General features: G+C 47.6%; 1 pseudogene; it reads left to right on the forward strand.

The window, feature by feature from the left end:
* The first annotated feature begins 13,460 nt into the window (after positions 1 to 13,460).
* On the forward strand, positions 13,461 to 14,916 carry LOC147717154 (metal transporter CNNM3-like; annotated as a pseudogene).
* The last annotated feature ends 717 nt before the right edge of the window (positions 14,917 to 15,633 follow it).

Consider the following 15,633-nt stretch of genomic DNA (forward strand, 5'->3'; position numbering starts at 1 on the left):
TCTGGTCGGCCTTCTCGGGCCAGCCAAACAGTCATGCGCATATTGCAATGTTCCCCACCAGGCTGTAATACACATCCTGGTGGCGAACATGCACAGGCTCCCTGTCCATGTCTGAGCTCCGAACCACAGCGCTCAGACCATTCACAACGCTGCATTGCAGCAGTGTGATTGGTGTAGGGGAGACCCGGTGCTTCCTGGTTCCGGGACTCACCAGGAAGAGAAGCAACGACAGAGAGACGGCAGCCCTGAAAAGGTAAGTGTTTTTTCAAAAATGTTTTTTTTTCAAATCCCCACCTCTTCCTGCCACCCAAGTTTCCTGCCAACTGCCACTGGTGATAGCAAAGTGCAGAAATGATGGATGGCTACTGTTGTTTCAGTTTATGACAGCAAGGGATCTTTTTGCAGGAAATTAGGCTATGTTTCAAATTTCTCTCTTTTATAAACTTTGACAAATTTCCTAGTTCATCTTCGTCTACACTCGTACAGCTTTTTTCTCTACAAAGCACAATAATTTTAACAGCTTTGGGGCTCTATGTGCTCATTTTGAGATTTCTCTGAATCGGGCTAATTCGGGCTAATATCTCTCCGCCAAATATCCAGCATTACAAGTTATTCACCACGGAATGGGGAATAACATGCAAACAGGGAATTTGTGAGACACTTTTCCACATAAAATCCCTTATATCATTCAAATATCAACATACCCTTTACTGCTGGCAGCAGAGGAGTGCTGTAGGTCGGGAGTAGGGTTTGGGTAGCAGAGGGAAGTACTGAGGGTACAACAGGGCAGTTTAATTTTGGGGTGAACAGTATCTGCACCCCCTCAGGTGCACTTGGAGGTTGGTGGGGGTCACAGTGCAAATTTGAAGCCAGACCCTCCTTGATGTCATCCACGATTTTACCAGGTGCGAATTCTCATCCTCTTAAATTTGGTCTGCTGTTTCCGAATTTGAGTTTACCGGGTCTATAAATACCTGACCACTTGTAGTTAGCCAGGCCAATATTCCCTCTAGAGATACTGGTCCAAGCAACTCGTAAGGAGGCCTTTAGGAATATAATTTTCCCTCCTATCGAGCCCAGCCAAAACGAAATTTGTATGCTGAATTTTATTTTGCAAGTTTAACTTCTGTTGAGCTTTCTTTTGCAGAATGGCAAACACCTGAAAAATTCTTCACTTCACGTATTCTCTTCGATGAGCGTTTCAATATACAACAGCATTGTGGAGGAAAAGAGCTCTAAACATTTTCTGTGAAACTTATCTTGTGCAGTAGCATTGTGTTAGCATTAAATAAACACATTGGCAACATACATTTTGAAGAAATCCCAATTTTCTTTAGGATCTGGAACATTTAAATCTTTTAAAAGTTTGTAAATTTGTCTATATAACGTCTAATACAATACAGGAAAAAAGGATTTTCTACATTACCCACCCATAGTAAGAGGTTTCTTACTATTTGGGTTGGTTGTACCCTAAAATTGCCATCCGTTGACCTGGCACAATGGGGTCAAATATGCCCATGCCAACTAGTGAGTGGTCAAGATGGTAGTAGAAGAAGGCAGTAAGGAAAATGGCTTAGATCTGAGCTTATATGGATTGGAGAAATATTTTAGTTTATAAATGTGCTAGCTTAAATGCGGGTTAGTAGCAGCAAGCAGTCATACGAAAGTACTACTGCTTAACTAAAGTGTACTTCTAAATCCTCTTTAGGTAATTAATTATGGAAGACATGTATTATGTGGTTTATATTAGCCAGACCATTGTTGCCTGTATGTAAAATTCCCACAAGCCCTTATTTACAGTGTTGGACTTGGCCCTCTTGGCAGGGTCATCCCTGAACTTTTTGCCTTCCTCCAATATTCTCTCTGACCTGTTTTTGTTGGTTTAATGACTCTGGGCACTTTACCACTGCTGACCAGTGCTAAAGTGCATATGCTCTCTCTACTATAAAGTGTATATGTAATCGATTTCCATGATTGGTTCATTGGATTTACTGTCAGTCCCCAGTAAAGTGCACCAGGAGTGCCAGGGATTGTAAATACCAATACTGCTTGTGAGCCTGCAGCGTTGGTTGCGCCACCCACAGAAGCAGCCCTTTAAAAGATGTCTACTTTCTGCCATTACAGAACCTGCGTGCAGTCTGGTACTGTCATGCTAACTGCACAAGTACACCTACTTGCCAGTCCCTAAACCTTCCCTTAACTTCATATTAGTCACCCCTATGGTAGGCCCAAGGGCAGAGTGCCTTGTAGCATAAGGTAGGACATGCCCTGATGTGTGTGGCATGTCCTAATAGTGAATTTCAGCCATTTTCGTTTTTCACTATTGTAAGGCTACCTGTTCTCATAGGCCAGAATGGGCTGCTGGAATTATTACACTCTATAATCCCAGCAGGCTCAGGGAACATGGTAGAAAGTCAAGTTTAGTACGCCTGAAGAATAATAAAAAACTTCTTTTAGTAAAGTTTATTTTAATATCCTGTGTTTGCAAATACTACTTTTAGAAAGTTAGTATTTGCTTGCCTAGCCATTTCAGCCCGCCTCTGCTCATATGTGTATCTGCTTTCTGGTTTCTGTGAGTGACAGGGCTGGGGATGATAGGTGGTGAATAGAGGGATTACACCAGGATGGGTGGTGGGAGTGTCCCTTGACTCTGAATAGGGCTATGCTCTGCCACCACAATGGTGGCTCCGCCCCCTGGGGAGCGACTGATGATTTTGCCCTACACCTTGTAAGGAGAGAGGGGAAGACTGTCAACAGAGTGCTCCTGACTGTACTTGTCCCCACAATGCTGGCTCCACCTCCTGCGGAGCGTCTGATGTGCCTGCCCTGCTCACTGAAAGGAGAGACCAGAGTTTGCCAAACAAAGTGCTCAGAGACTGAAAGGAACTATGCAAAGGCCCCCCTGGCCTGCCAAGACAAAAGAAATGCTGTATAAAAGTAGGAGCCCTGCTCCCAAGAAACTAGATCCAGTTTTACCACAACGAACCTCTGCCTAACTAGAAGGTCCAAAGAAGAAGCTGAAGGACTGGCCTGCAGTGGTGCCTTGCTGAGGAAGGAGAGGAGAAGACCAAAGAGGACTTTGCTTTATTGTGCTCTAAACTATCTCCAAGGGCTTGACTGAGATTGTCCCCTGAATTGAACCCCAGGACCAATGTGTTCATTGTGCCTTGGCTCGTCTGCAACTTGAGCCGTGTGTTTCCTCCCTTCGGAGCTGAGTCTGCGCCCCCTCCTAGGGCCGTGACACTCGGGAGCTTGCCCACCTTCTGCACGCTGAGAGCCCCGCTCTGCCAGAGCCGCTCTCTGTCCGTCGGGTCTGGCCGCCTGCTCCTCTGCCACCCCGCCCGCTATTGGAGTGCTTCCTCGCCCCTCCCGCCGGAATCCTGGTCAGAGCGCATCCCTACGCCTTGGACGGCCGCCCGTACATGGCATCGACCCAGCCGCCCCGCTTTGCCCTCTGACCTCTGGAAGTGGCTGCGCCGTATCTCGAAGGAACCCCCCAGTACGGACCGTATTGGAGGCCCCGGGTCACCCCTACCCTTTGGAAGCCGCCCGCTACAGAAAGACCCCAAGGTACGCTTCTCCCACCGGTGCGTACTCGCTGAGTACGACTCGTCCCCCGGACAAAGCCGTGTGGATCGACGCGCCCAGAGACACCAAGTAAGCTCCAGCACAGTGCTTGTCACGGACTCGGGGTCCGCAACATTTTCTTTCCCCGTTAAGCACTGTACGCCACGGGCTGATCCTCCCCGTACGCCTGCACCGTTCACCGCGACCCCTCCATTAGGGTACTCTTACCTTGCTGTACGCCTCGCACGGACAGCCCTGTACGCCTCGCATCAGACGCCGCAACTCGGACATACGCGTCCGCGAGGTGCGTGAGGTTTGGTGAGGCCTCCTTCCGACTCGCACCAAAGACCGAGACAGCGTACGAAAGCGCTACGAAGCGCAGGTTGAGAGAGCATTGTCCCACCACTCAGACTTGGTAATTAAAACGCGTAGAAGCAACATAAAATGCATAGTAAAAACTTTTTAAGGAACACTTGCCTACTATTAAACCTTGTGGCCTCATTCTTAAGAACATTATAGAAGGTCTTGTGATAACTTGGCTTACCTACATATATTTTTACATAAAGTTTACATATTTTCATGGAATTACCGCCTGGTGTCTATTTGTGGAGGGATCAGTGTTTTTACTGTGTGAGATTGCAAATGCTTAACTGACTTAGCGCTCCTGGAATTAGCCTTGACTGTTCGCGCTGCGCAACCTAGAGGGTGAGAAGGGGTTATTCTTCACCTTGGGGGTGTCCTCCCACAGGGAAAGCCAGGACGAGTTCCCCAGCGGTATACAGCACCAGGATGCCCCGAGTGATGGGGTAACAGTGCGCTTTACAAGTATACATACATTTACATTTACATTTCTTAAGGGGTAGTTCCCTTGCCCTGACTAGAGGAGAGGGTCCCTGTTTGTCACAAGTGCATACCTGTGCCAATAAGAGACCCCCAATTCTAACGTTGGAGGCAGCGGTGAGGATTTTCAAATTTGCATTTGTGATTTATATACAGTAAATTATTGATCACCACATAGTGGGAGCAGACCTATAACGCAGCCACAGATTTGTGATTTTGGTGTTACTGGAAATCTCCATGTGTTTTTGAAAAGTCATGCCTGTGTCAGTGAGAATGGAAAAGGCAGCATCCACTTCATCTGTTGACTGTAACTTGGAGAAACTAGAAAGCTACACCAACAAACAGCTCAGGAGCTTCTGTAACCATTTTAACATTTCCATGACCGGACTGTCCAGAAGGGAGCAGTTCCAAAAGGCTCTGAGGGCCTGGGTCAAGGCAAGGTATGCCCATGGAAATGAGAGTGAATTTGGGGATGCAGAACAGCAGCTGGAGGGACCACTGGGTCCAGAAGTGAGGGGTGCAACCTCCCCATTGGGTGGCAGTGTTTCTGCCCGAGGTCTGTCACCAGAGGAGTTGGCAGACAGGGAGGAGACCAGGAGACATGAAATGGAGATGGCCAAACTCAATATACGACTAGAGCTAGAGGCTAGGAAATTAGCCCTAGATGAAAAGAAAATTCAGCTTGAGCATGACTTGAGAATGAGGAAAATTGATTTGGAGCTCGAGGGGCTTGAGGTCATGAGTGGTTCAACCCAGCAGCAGGAAATGTGTGTAGCTCAGAGATTGAGCTTTGCTGAGTTGGAGGAGGAGTCCAGCTCAGATGGTGGCAACAACATTCAGGTATCTAGTGCTGAGCGAGTAGTACACACACCCAGAGATGTGGCACCAGCCTTTGAGGGCGTTAACATACACCAGGAGATTCAAGGACATGAGGTAGCTCCAGTAGTGCTCAGCGTCCCTGAAGGGAATAGGGTAACTGGCGTAGGAGTTCATGGTCCTAGTAGTGGGAGGGACACTCTACTGACTTTAGATGAGAGGTACAGGGAGAGGGGATCCCCCAAAGTTGAAGTCCTGGAATGTGAGTAAGTCTTAAGAACGTTATAGAAGGTCTTGTGATAACTTGGCTTACCTACATATATTTTTACATAAAGTTTACATATTTTCATAAAATTACCGCCTGGTGTCTATTTGTGGAGGGAACAGTGTTTTTACTGTGTGAGATTGCAAATGCTTAACTGACTTAGCGCTCCTGAGATTAGCCTTGACTGCTCGCGCCACGCAACCGAAGGGTGAGCAGGGGTTATTCTTAAGAGGTAGTTCCCTTGCCCTGACTAGAGGAGAGGGTCCCTGTTTGTCACAAACCTGTGCCAACCAGAGACCCCCAATTCTAACATACAGCTAAAATTGTTTTGTGCGGAGTAGAGTAGTCCTGAAAAACATTTATTAGACTTTTTCTTCCACTGTTTCTTTATTATTTATTTTTTATTTCTCAACTATTGAATTTATAGATGAAAATCCTCTGCTACTAGCACATCACTAATTCCTAGCTTTATTTCATTCACACATTTGGAGTGCCAGACAGGACAGTTCTTGACTGGATAAAAAAAAAGCGTAATGGCATTATTTAGAGTTTGGGAGACAGCTTACTCCGCCACAAAAATGATGGCTATCTGCCCACCTTATTACAAGTGCCATAGATTATAATGCACTTTATTATAAAGCTATGATCTCAAATATTTTATGTGCTTTATTTATTACAGTTTTATATAGTGTGGAGCAGATCCATATGGGCTTCAGAGTGCTGAACAAAACAGAGAATTAACTGACCAAAATTGTCCACCATGAAGTATGGACATGTGACCTGTGTCTAATGAGCTATTGTCACCCTATTTGAAGCTCCCATATCTTTAATCTCTATCTTTTCAGCCTGTGAAGATTCCTAGATGTAGGAATTGAAAATGAACCATGTGCATTAGAATCAAAGGAGTGATATTTGTTGTGTATTATACTAGATATCCACCAGCAGGAAGGCTGTTATAACACCCCAATTTCAATGAGCCCAACCCTCTCATGTTGGTCAGGATATATTTATCCATCCACCTATCCATGACAACATTAAAATAACTTCCTAAAACCAAAACCGTCTTCCAGATTTGCAGAATTAGAGTCACCCTCTCTAGCGTGAGAGCTTAAGATATGGGAATAGATATAGTAAGACTAATGCAATCTTTTTCCTGTTCCTAGTATTCGTGATAGCAGCGTAGCTGCCCTGTGGGTTAGTTTATGCCGCCTGCATTACAAAGGGGGTGGACTATCTAAAGAAGATCACCACTCCTCAACAGCCTGAAGTGGATCCTGAGTGGGTCAGTCGCATAGTCCTGTATTGTCTTTTATCTATTACTCTTGTGTCAATTTTATTGCAAGTCAGCTTAATAATGTCATTCAGCAATTTATGTTTTTTTGTGAAAATGGGAACATTTCACACAAATGAGGAGAATAAAATCCAAAAATGATAAAAGTTTTGGGAAATCCTGTTCAGAAGACAGACTAAGGGTGTGTGTTTATAATACCACAATGTCGATAAGGAGCTATATTTTACTTTATCATGGTATGAGTTGCAGGATCGATACAGGTGTGGATATACAGAAAGCTGGCAATTCCAGACATTTGTCCATTCATCATCAGAGGACAACTCCTATTGACATATTGTTTATCTCAGAAGACTTCTACTCTATCCATATGTTCCGGCATATTCAAGTGCAAATATTCTTAGATCCCAGCCACAATGGGCAATGGTAAAATGACAAAAAAGGAAACAGCTTAAAGAGCTCTAGATGTACAAAATAGGTTTATGTCCAAAAAATGAAGAGGGGACATGAATATATCTGAGAATTCTGAGTCCAACTATATCTGGAAAAGAGTGGAGATGTTCATGCTGAGACGAGAAACAAAAACGTACTATATGTATACAACTTCAGTTTCTCAAAGTGTGTGCATAAAAGTAAGCAATGACAACCTGGAACATTTATTCAATAATTGAATTCTATGGTGCCCTTGCTAAAAAAGGCCTTTTTAGGCCTCTGGCCTAGTGTTGCACTGCTGCGCAGTGCTTGCGCAGCATGAGGCATTTTGGAGGTGAAAAACGGGGAAATCAAGCTGACCCAGGAATCACACACGCTTGTGCGTGTGCGTTTCCTATTCAGCTCCCCCATTGGCCTTTGCGTGCGTCTTATTGTAAAAGATTGCACGCAATTGGCCAGAGGCGCGCACATAGCTCCTCCCATGGCCTATTGGTGTCTATTACGCGCACCAAGATGCAGGGAGGGGGTGACAGGTCCCGAGCTGGTGCCCCCAGCAGGGGCCCCGTTTTGAAGCAGTGCAATAGGTGCCGTTTCTGTGCTCCCCGGTGCACATGTTTTGATATTTGTCTTTTTTCAAATTAAAGTTTTATATCTTCAGAGCTTATGATTAAAAGTAATAAAAATTGTCTAAACAACTCTGAAAATGAGGAAGTTTCTGTTTTGACAGCCTCCTTCCTTTGTGCGTGCTGTGTGTGTGGGGGGGAGGGAGGGGCTGCTGTGTTAACCCTTCATGTCTGTGACTGTCAGGAAGTGAGGGGTGCTTCCGCCTGCGTCATGCCTTGCCCTCTTGCAAAACACTGAACCATCAAACACGTGTCTGCCCCACTGCGTCCCCAGTCCTGTTTTTAGGCCTCGCGCCTAGTGGTGCCGTGATTATAACAAAGGTAAAGAAATCGATTTTTTTTTTCAATTTCTCTACTTTTGGCACCCGCGCTTTACTTTTAATGTTATATGAAAAGCGCGGGTGCCGCGATTATACCAAAAGTAAAGGAATAGAAAAAAACATCTTTTACTTTACTTTTGGTATAATCGCGGAACCAGCGCTTTACTTTTAACATTAAAAGTAAAGCGCGAGTGCCGCGATTATACCAAAGGTAAAGAAATAGATTTGTTTTCTATTTCTTTACTCATAGGGGCCAAGGTTTCAGATTGCTTATGTGTGACATTTTCATGAATCCAGTGAAATTAAGAGTGACGTTCAATACCTATGAGTGACATTTTGTGGGGAGCAAAATCAAGCAAAGAGGACAACGGAAACATATACATATTAGCAATGGCACTCATTTGAGCAACCAGAAAGTCTAATAAGTTCTTAAAGATGCTGCATAACACCAGAAATGTTAGGGCACTGGGACACACTATACCAAACAGGACGTGAGAGGCCATTCTGTCTGCAAATGACTCTCGTGATCCATAATGCCCCCCCACCCCCACACACACAAACACAGGATAGATGTTCCATGAGTGGACTTAAGCAGAAGCACGTGCCTCCCGCTGCAACAACTGATCATACCATGCTGAGAAGCCCTAAACGAATCGAGGCAAACCACAAAAACAAATGCTATGCTGGACCTCTGCTGCCTGACCGTCCAAGCCTCAGTCCCAGCATCATGCCTGTTTGGATCAGTATCACACATCTCACTGCCTGCCATGCTCCTTCTTGGAACTGGGCAGCAGGCAGCTGCAGCTGGCCATCAATACCACATACTTGTATCTCTATTAATTGAAAGGGAATGTTAATAAGCAAAGAGACACAGGAACTCGCTTACTTAGCGAGGTGGCGAGGAATTCGGTAACGGGCCGCCTCAAGGCCACAATGACTCACGCTGTAAACCCCGTGGCCAGGCATGTTTCTGAGTGAGGCGCAGCACAGCTCTGCACAGAAGTGAAGTCTGGACTGGTGGTGTATCCTCAGAGTCTGGGATGCTGAGGAACCCCCCCAGCAGTCACCACAGTCGGTGCGGTTCACTCAGCCGCTGGTGGGTCGTCGGGCTGATCGTGGGATCTGCATCAAATTTACTGTGCTGCATTTAATTTACTGTGGCAGTGGCTCACGTACGAGCAGTACTGCGAGTGCCAATTCAGCTTGCAACGTTATCACCGTGAACTAAAGCCACATCGCAGGCGTCAGCAGCACGACATCGATCGGTATGCACCTGTTACAACGCATTTTTTACAACGCACTACCACTACAACGCAGGCATTACAACGCATACCATTACAACGCATTGCGCTGGGGGGCGCTCTAGGATAAGAGGTAAGTTTAATTTACTATCCAACACCTTCCCTAGGGTCCACGGGGACTGGAGTTAGAATAGTAAATTATACTTACCACTATCCAGCACCCCAAAGCGCTATGCGTTGTAATGGTATGCGTTGTGAATACCGCGTTGTAATGGTATGCGGAGTAAAAGTATGCGTTGTAACGTCATACATCCCATCGATCCTGCCTCGGCCCTTGGCTACTATAGTGAGTGTCATGTCAGGCTCACAAATGTATCAAAGCCGCGCAGGTGAATGAGCCGTACTAGCCACAGAATGTGTAGACCCCTGGGCCAGGGTCTTGATACCCCTTGTTTTACTTGCTTTTGAGTTTCAATAATGGTGGACGCATAACTTCCCTATAACACGGCTCACTCAAATCCTTTTTGGTTTTTTAAAATTATATTTTTCATGTTGCAAATTGCCAGTCCGTCTCTGGTTGTGGGGAGGGCTTCTTGGTGCCTTTTGCTGTATCAGAGGCAGACACACTTGTATAATAATGTTGACACTGCAAACTTAAGTCGAAACCCATTGACTGAATTGGCAGGGAGAATTAAGTGTTGTGAGCTATGTGCCTGGAACGAAGGCTCCAGTTAACGCCTTCCTGACAGTCACAGCATACCTCGACTGGCAGTGCCTACTGGTACCAGCTCACCAAACTGGCACTGCCCCTTTCAGTCACCTCCCTACTGCCTCTGCCTTCCATTTCAGTCCTAATACGAGCACACTTCAAGCTGCCCCAAACCATGGCCTTCTTAGAGCTCCTGGCTGGTCAAATGGGAGTAAATACTGTAAGGTGTATCACACATCCTCATTGTTTTATTGCCAGCAATGAAGTGTCATTCTGAGCCTTAATGTCACTCATAATGCACCGAAAGGATGGAAATGTCACACAGGGCAGTTGAGACCTGGGCGGACATGGATGGGGGCGGCTAGCTCTCGGTTGGCTAGGCAAGGAAGCTATCGACTCTTTGAGGGTAGCTTAATGGCTAGGTTGGCCGAATCTGAAGCGGAGGACCCAGGTACATGTTCGGTGAAAGCCTCAAAATCAAAATTGTTTGCCTCCACAATGCGACGAGTACGATAGTAAAGCACTCTGATCTCCGGGGGAGTTTGCGCTATTTGGTAGCTTATTTATTTTATGCAACTAAGAAGCATGCAGTAAGCAAACAGTTGGCCTGGTTGAAGATGTGTGCTCCATGCCTAGACGGGGGCAGGTAATAACAACAGTCTTATTGCAAACTGCAGGGTTCACACGCAGTGGAGGGCCTTGGGCTTGGTGCCCTAGTAAGCGTACGGCCTGAGTCAGATTATCTAGTGGTTGTTCAGGTTCTAGGGTGGGGAGATCTTAGGTGGTATTAGCATGCCAGAAAGTGCATACTGAGAAGCTAATAGTGTTCCAAGTTGCCCAACTGGATTTTACATCTGAACAGGGTGCGTGTCAAATAGCCGCCTGGGATCCAACGAATGCCCAATAGGGTGACTGGTCACGAGACTGACAGAATAGTTACTCCGCACGGTACTGTAAGGGAGATTCCCTGAGTAGATCTCAAAAGAGCCTTTAGCGCATGATGAGGACAATTAGTGATGTGCGTAGAGAGATAAGCCTTGAAGCTAGGGACAGGACGTCTAGGTAGATAGCTTGATCAGCGTGCACAGGCAGGTGATTTCAACAAGGGCCTAGCTAAGCTTGCTGCCAGGCAAGGGGCTTACACAACTAAGGTGATTACATTAAGGTTGCAGGCATGCACCAAGAAATGGATGCTCAAGTCCATCGCCCGTAAGATAACCCAACTCAGATAATAACACCGGCGCTAGAGCCAGAATGGCAGGATAGTCCCCAGGGTGGGAGATGGCCATAGTTGCGCCTCGCAGGTCAGGGACAGCTACTCACACTAGCTGGAGCCTGTAAGGGGGATAAAGGTTGCCGCTGCCCGCGTCAGAAACATAGATGGGTGCTAGGCCCAAAAAACCCTATCACGAAGCAGTGGGGGAGAGCAGGCGGTGAGGTGTCTTTAAGGGACGGCTCAGGCTTATAGGGCCGAAGTGGGTGAAACAGCTTTGGCAGGGACACTGATGGGTCCCCAGCGAATCCACCATGAAAGGGCTATAGCTAGACATGTGACCCACCACCCGGTAGTGCGACACCATTACTAGTATAAGTATCTAGGGACACAGGTGGCTAGCAGGGTCCGGCCATCTGTAGGTTGGCACTTCACGAAATGTGCAATGTCTTAGGAGGGACACCTTGCCCTATTCCTTCACACCTGTTGTGACTCCATTGTTAGGGGCGCCAGGGATAATTTGAACATAACTATGAAGTTGTTTGGTCAATGTGGCAAAGTCAGGATGGATATGTTCGTCCTGGATGTGCAGGATGCCCTTGAAGCTGTGGGATGCAAGTAGGGAACACAGAGGTGGGGGGCTCTGTCATCGACGGTAGCCTCCTCCAGAGCTGTGGCAGAGTTACAGGGTGATCTGGAGGCAGACGGGTACAGTAAGCCCCCTTAGTGCCCATTAGTCGTAGCACCCCCCCTCCTTCAGTCCTCGTAGAGGGGGAGGCTCGGGCAGTTCACCAGCCCCTTATCTGACCAGGTGCACCAGTCAGTGACGTGCATCCAGGGGAGGGCGCGGTGGGGGCGGGCCGGGTATTTAGGCCCCAGACACCCAGTATGCGTCCTCTTTGCCGGTCGTCCTGCCCTCCCGGCTGCTTCCTGGCCGGACCCTGTTCCGGTTGTCCTGCGCCTGCCTGCCTCGCTGCACCCACCCTATCCTCGTACTCAGCAGCAGGGCAGGTGGCATGCTGATTTGGATGTTCTAATGTTTTCTTTTGTGTTGCAGGCGGAGTTACAGGGCGATCTGGAGGCAGACGGGTACAGTAAGGGTACCTGTGCGGCAGACCGGTACAGTAAGGGTACCTCTGCCTGGCACAGTAAGGGTGCCTGAGCCAAAGACCTGGAGCTGCAGGGAGGTTCCGGGAAAACCACGACGGCGCATCGTTAGTCCTTCGGGCTGTTGGGGGGCCTGACCAACCAAGGGTGTGCCATACCGCGCTCCATCCTGAAAGGGGCGGGAGTATAAGACACAATCACGTGGTCCGTAAGGGGATCAGCAAAGGCTGCACTGTCCGGGCATCGACCCACCGTGCCGGCTGGCTCATAAGGCGGGCTTGGCAGCGAGGGGCTGCCTGCCCTGGATCACCTGTAAGATAACCCACTAAAACGTCATACTTTTGTTGTATGAAAATAAACCTGCAGTACTTCTTTACACATAACAATGTGTCCTGTGTAATCATTATATGGGCAAGTGTATAAAATGCAAGGGGGAGCAGATGACGGTGTGGGCACTATCGATCCTGCCTTGGCCCTTGGCTACTATAGTGTGTGTCATGTCAGGCTCACAAATGTATCAAAGCCGCGCAGGTGAATGAGCCGTACTAGCCACAGCATGTGTGGACCCCGGGGCCAGGGTCTTGAGACTCCTTGTTTTACTTGCTTTTGAGTTTCAATAATGGTGGACGCATAACTTCCCTATAACAAGGCTCACTCAAATCCTTTTTGGTTTTTTTAAATTATATTTTTCATGTTGCAAATTGCCAGTCCGTCTCTGGTTGTGGGGAGGGCTTCTTGGTTCCTTATGCTGTATCAGAGGCAGACACACTTGTATAATAATGTTGACACTGCAAACTTGGTCTGACAGATTTTTCCTTTGTGATGTAATTAACTATAATTTTTAGAGAGACACGTGCCGGATAATAAACTGCAAAAATGCAATTTACCAATCCTATTATTTCTAATCCGTTTTCCTTTCAGCGTCTTTACCATTTATTAATTTGACCCCCCTCTCTTTATTGGTGGCTCTCTTTCCCTCTTGGACCAAAGAGAGTTGAATGGGTGGGTGGGGTGTGTTTGCAACTCTGCTCCACCTAATATGGTGTTGGGCAGCCAGACTATGATGGAATCAGGAGACTGGAGTTGTAGGCTGCTGGTGCTTACTGTGCTCCCAACGGGCCCAATGACGCACGCCCCGCCTCCTGCGCTGCTGGGCTTGCAACTCAAAGATCTCCAAAGTGCATCTTTATTGGGGGTGTCACCTGTGTGCCCCTGGGTGCTCCTTCAGCCTTCGCCTTAATGGAGAGGGACTACTTAATGCGTCCTGGGCCAGGCTGGGTTTCTCAGGAGGTGGTCTAGCAGCAGCTTGCCAGGGACTGGGGCCCCAAGATGAGGGGCTATTGCAGCTGGAACCACAGGAAGGGGGAGGGTATTGGGGACTGGTGACTGTGGCTGTCCCAGAGGGGGCTCCTACACGGCTATTGCACATTTGCACAAGGAAAGCTTTGGACCAGCCCTGGGATACCTTCGCTGGTGCTGTGGTGGAAGTTGATGGCAAGTTGGCTCCAAGTACTCCACCTTGGCACCTAGGTATCCTGGCAGCTCCGGCAGTGGTGTTGCACATGGCTTGTAGCTTAGCACCTTAACCCCATGCGCGCTACGCGTTTTCCCGCTGTGCGCTGAGTTTTTAAAAACCTGCGGTTCATGACGAGCTCAGCTCGTCATGAGCGTACGACAGGCGTAACTCATGACGAGCTGAGCTCGTCATGAGCGTCGAAGGGGTTAAGCTTAGAACTAGTAGAGCTGCATGTACTGCACTAATGTGGATCCCAGAAAGAGCGATGCAATGCAAAGTGACTGGAGCAACTGCAACGATGTGGCACTGTGGCCCTCATTGCCACATCGATCCTGGCAGTGGTGGCCAATGCAGCAGCTGATGTCCTGCTGTACCTGGCACTGGGTTTACCAGCGCCTGCTATCTTATTGGCAGTGGACTGTCTCTTGTTGCCAGGTGAGCTGGCTCCAGCAGCTCTCACTTCGCACTGGGGCCTGGAGCTGAGCGTCTGCACCCTCTGGCTGACATTTGTGTATGGTCGTTACTTTCCCTCTTTCTTTTCCAACTTGGCAAACTGCTGAATCAGGCCTTCCGTCACGATATCAGTCCATGCCTGCTGTCAGATAAAGTGGTGGACATGATGCGCAATGGTGAGTCTTACAACGAGTTTGTGAAGGTGCAGTTCAGCAAAGATGCTCTGAGTATTATGACTGTGAAGGGCACCGAGGCCGGGGCAGGACTGCTTCATGCTGAGTGCCATGCGTGACTTCAGCACCATGTCACAGATATTGCAGAGCGGCTATACTTGCATCCCTGTCTATGAGTAAAAGAGCTTTGTGGATATCCTCTATGCCAAGGACCTTGGAACGTTGGACCCGATGACTGAACGCCCCTTAGCACCATCACCAAGTTCTACACCCACCCACTGCACTTTGTATTTAAAGTCACCAAGCTCGATACCGTGCTGGAGGAGTTCAAGAGAGGTGATGCCAAAGTCTAGGTCTTGTAGAACCGCACATTGATCACTAGGATTTGCTTATAGCACGGTTTGGTGTTTGAGAGCACTGGATGCTATTTAGTTCTTACTGTACCTTTGCAAGGGCCAGTCAGAGTGTTTTGCAAGCTAAAGCTTCTGTGCCTACACAACACTACTACCAACCCCATTTTTAGTTCGTAACCTACCAAATAGCGCAGCTGTCTGGTTTGCTAAAGACCTCTTGGGGACATTCAGAAAGCTTCACTGGGTATGCATTTGGTCCATTGTTTACCAATGACTTTGCTGTTTGTAAGTCACATATACTTGGTTGCTGACTTTATTTTGTTTTAGACTGTCCAGCCAGAGTTTGTACCTCCAGTGACCCTATCCTTTCACCAGGGTTCGATTTCTGCTTTCCACTCTACACCACTCCAAGCCCCTGCACTCCACTCTGCACCACTCTAATCTGCACCACTGTACTCTATGTCAATGCCCTCCATTCCACTGTACTTCACTCCAAGCTAGGTTGAGTGGGTCTCTTGCTAGGAAGGAAGGGAGGGGTCTTATTGTAATAAGCAACCCCTAGTAAGGGAGATCTACACACAGTGGTCCTGAGTACATGCGATAGTGGAAGGACCCTAGATAAGGTTTAGGGGATTTTTCTGCAGTAATAGACAATACATGATGCCAAAGAGGGAAGAACTGAAGTGCTGGAATCTTCTTAGGATAGGCTAATGTGCC

Source organism: Lissotriton vulgaris, chromosome 5, assembly GCF_964263255.1.
Source record: "Lissotriton vulgaris chromosome 5, aLisVul1.2, whole genome shotgun sequence".
NCBI classification, from domain to species: domain Eukaryota; kingdom Metazoa; phylum Chordata; class Amphibia; order Caudata; family Salamandridae; genus Lissotriton; species Lissotriton vulgaris.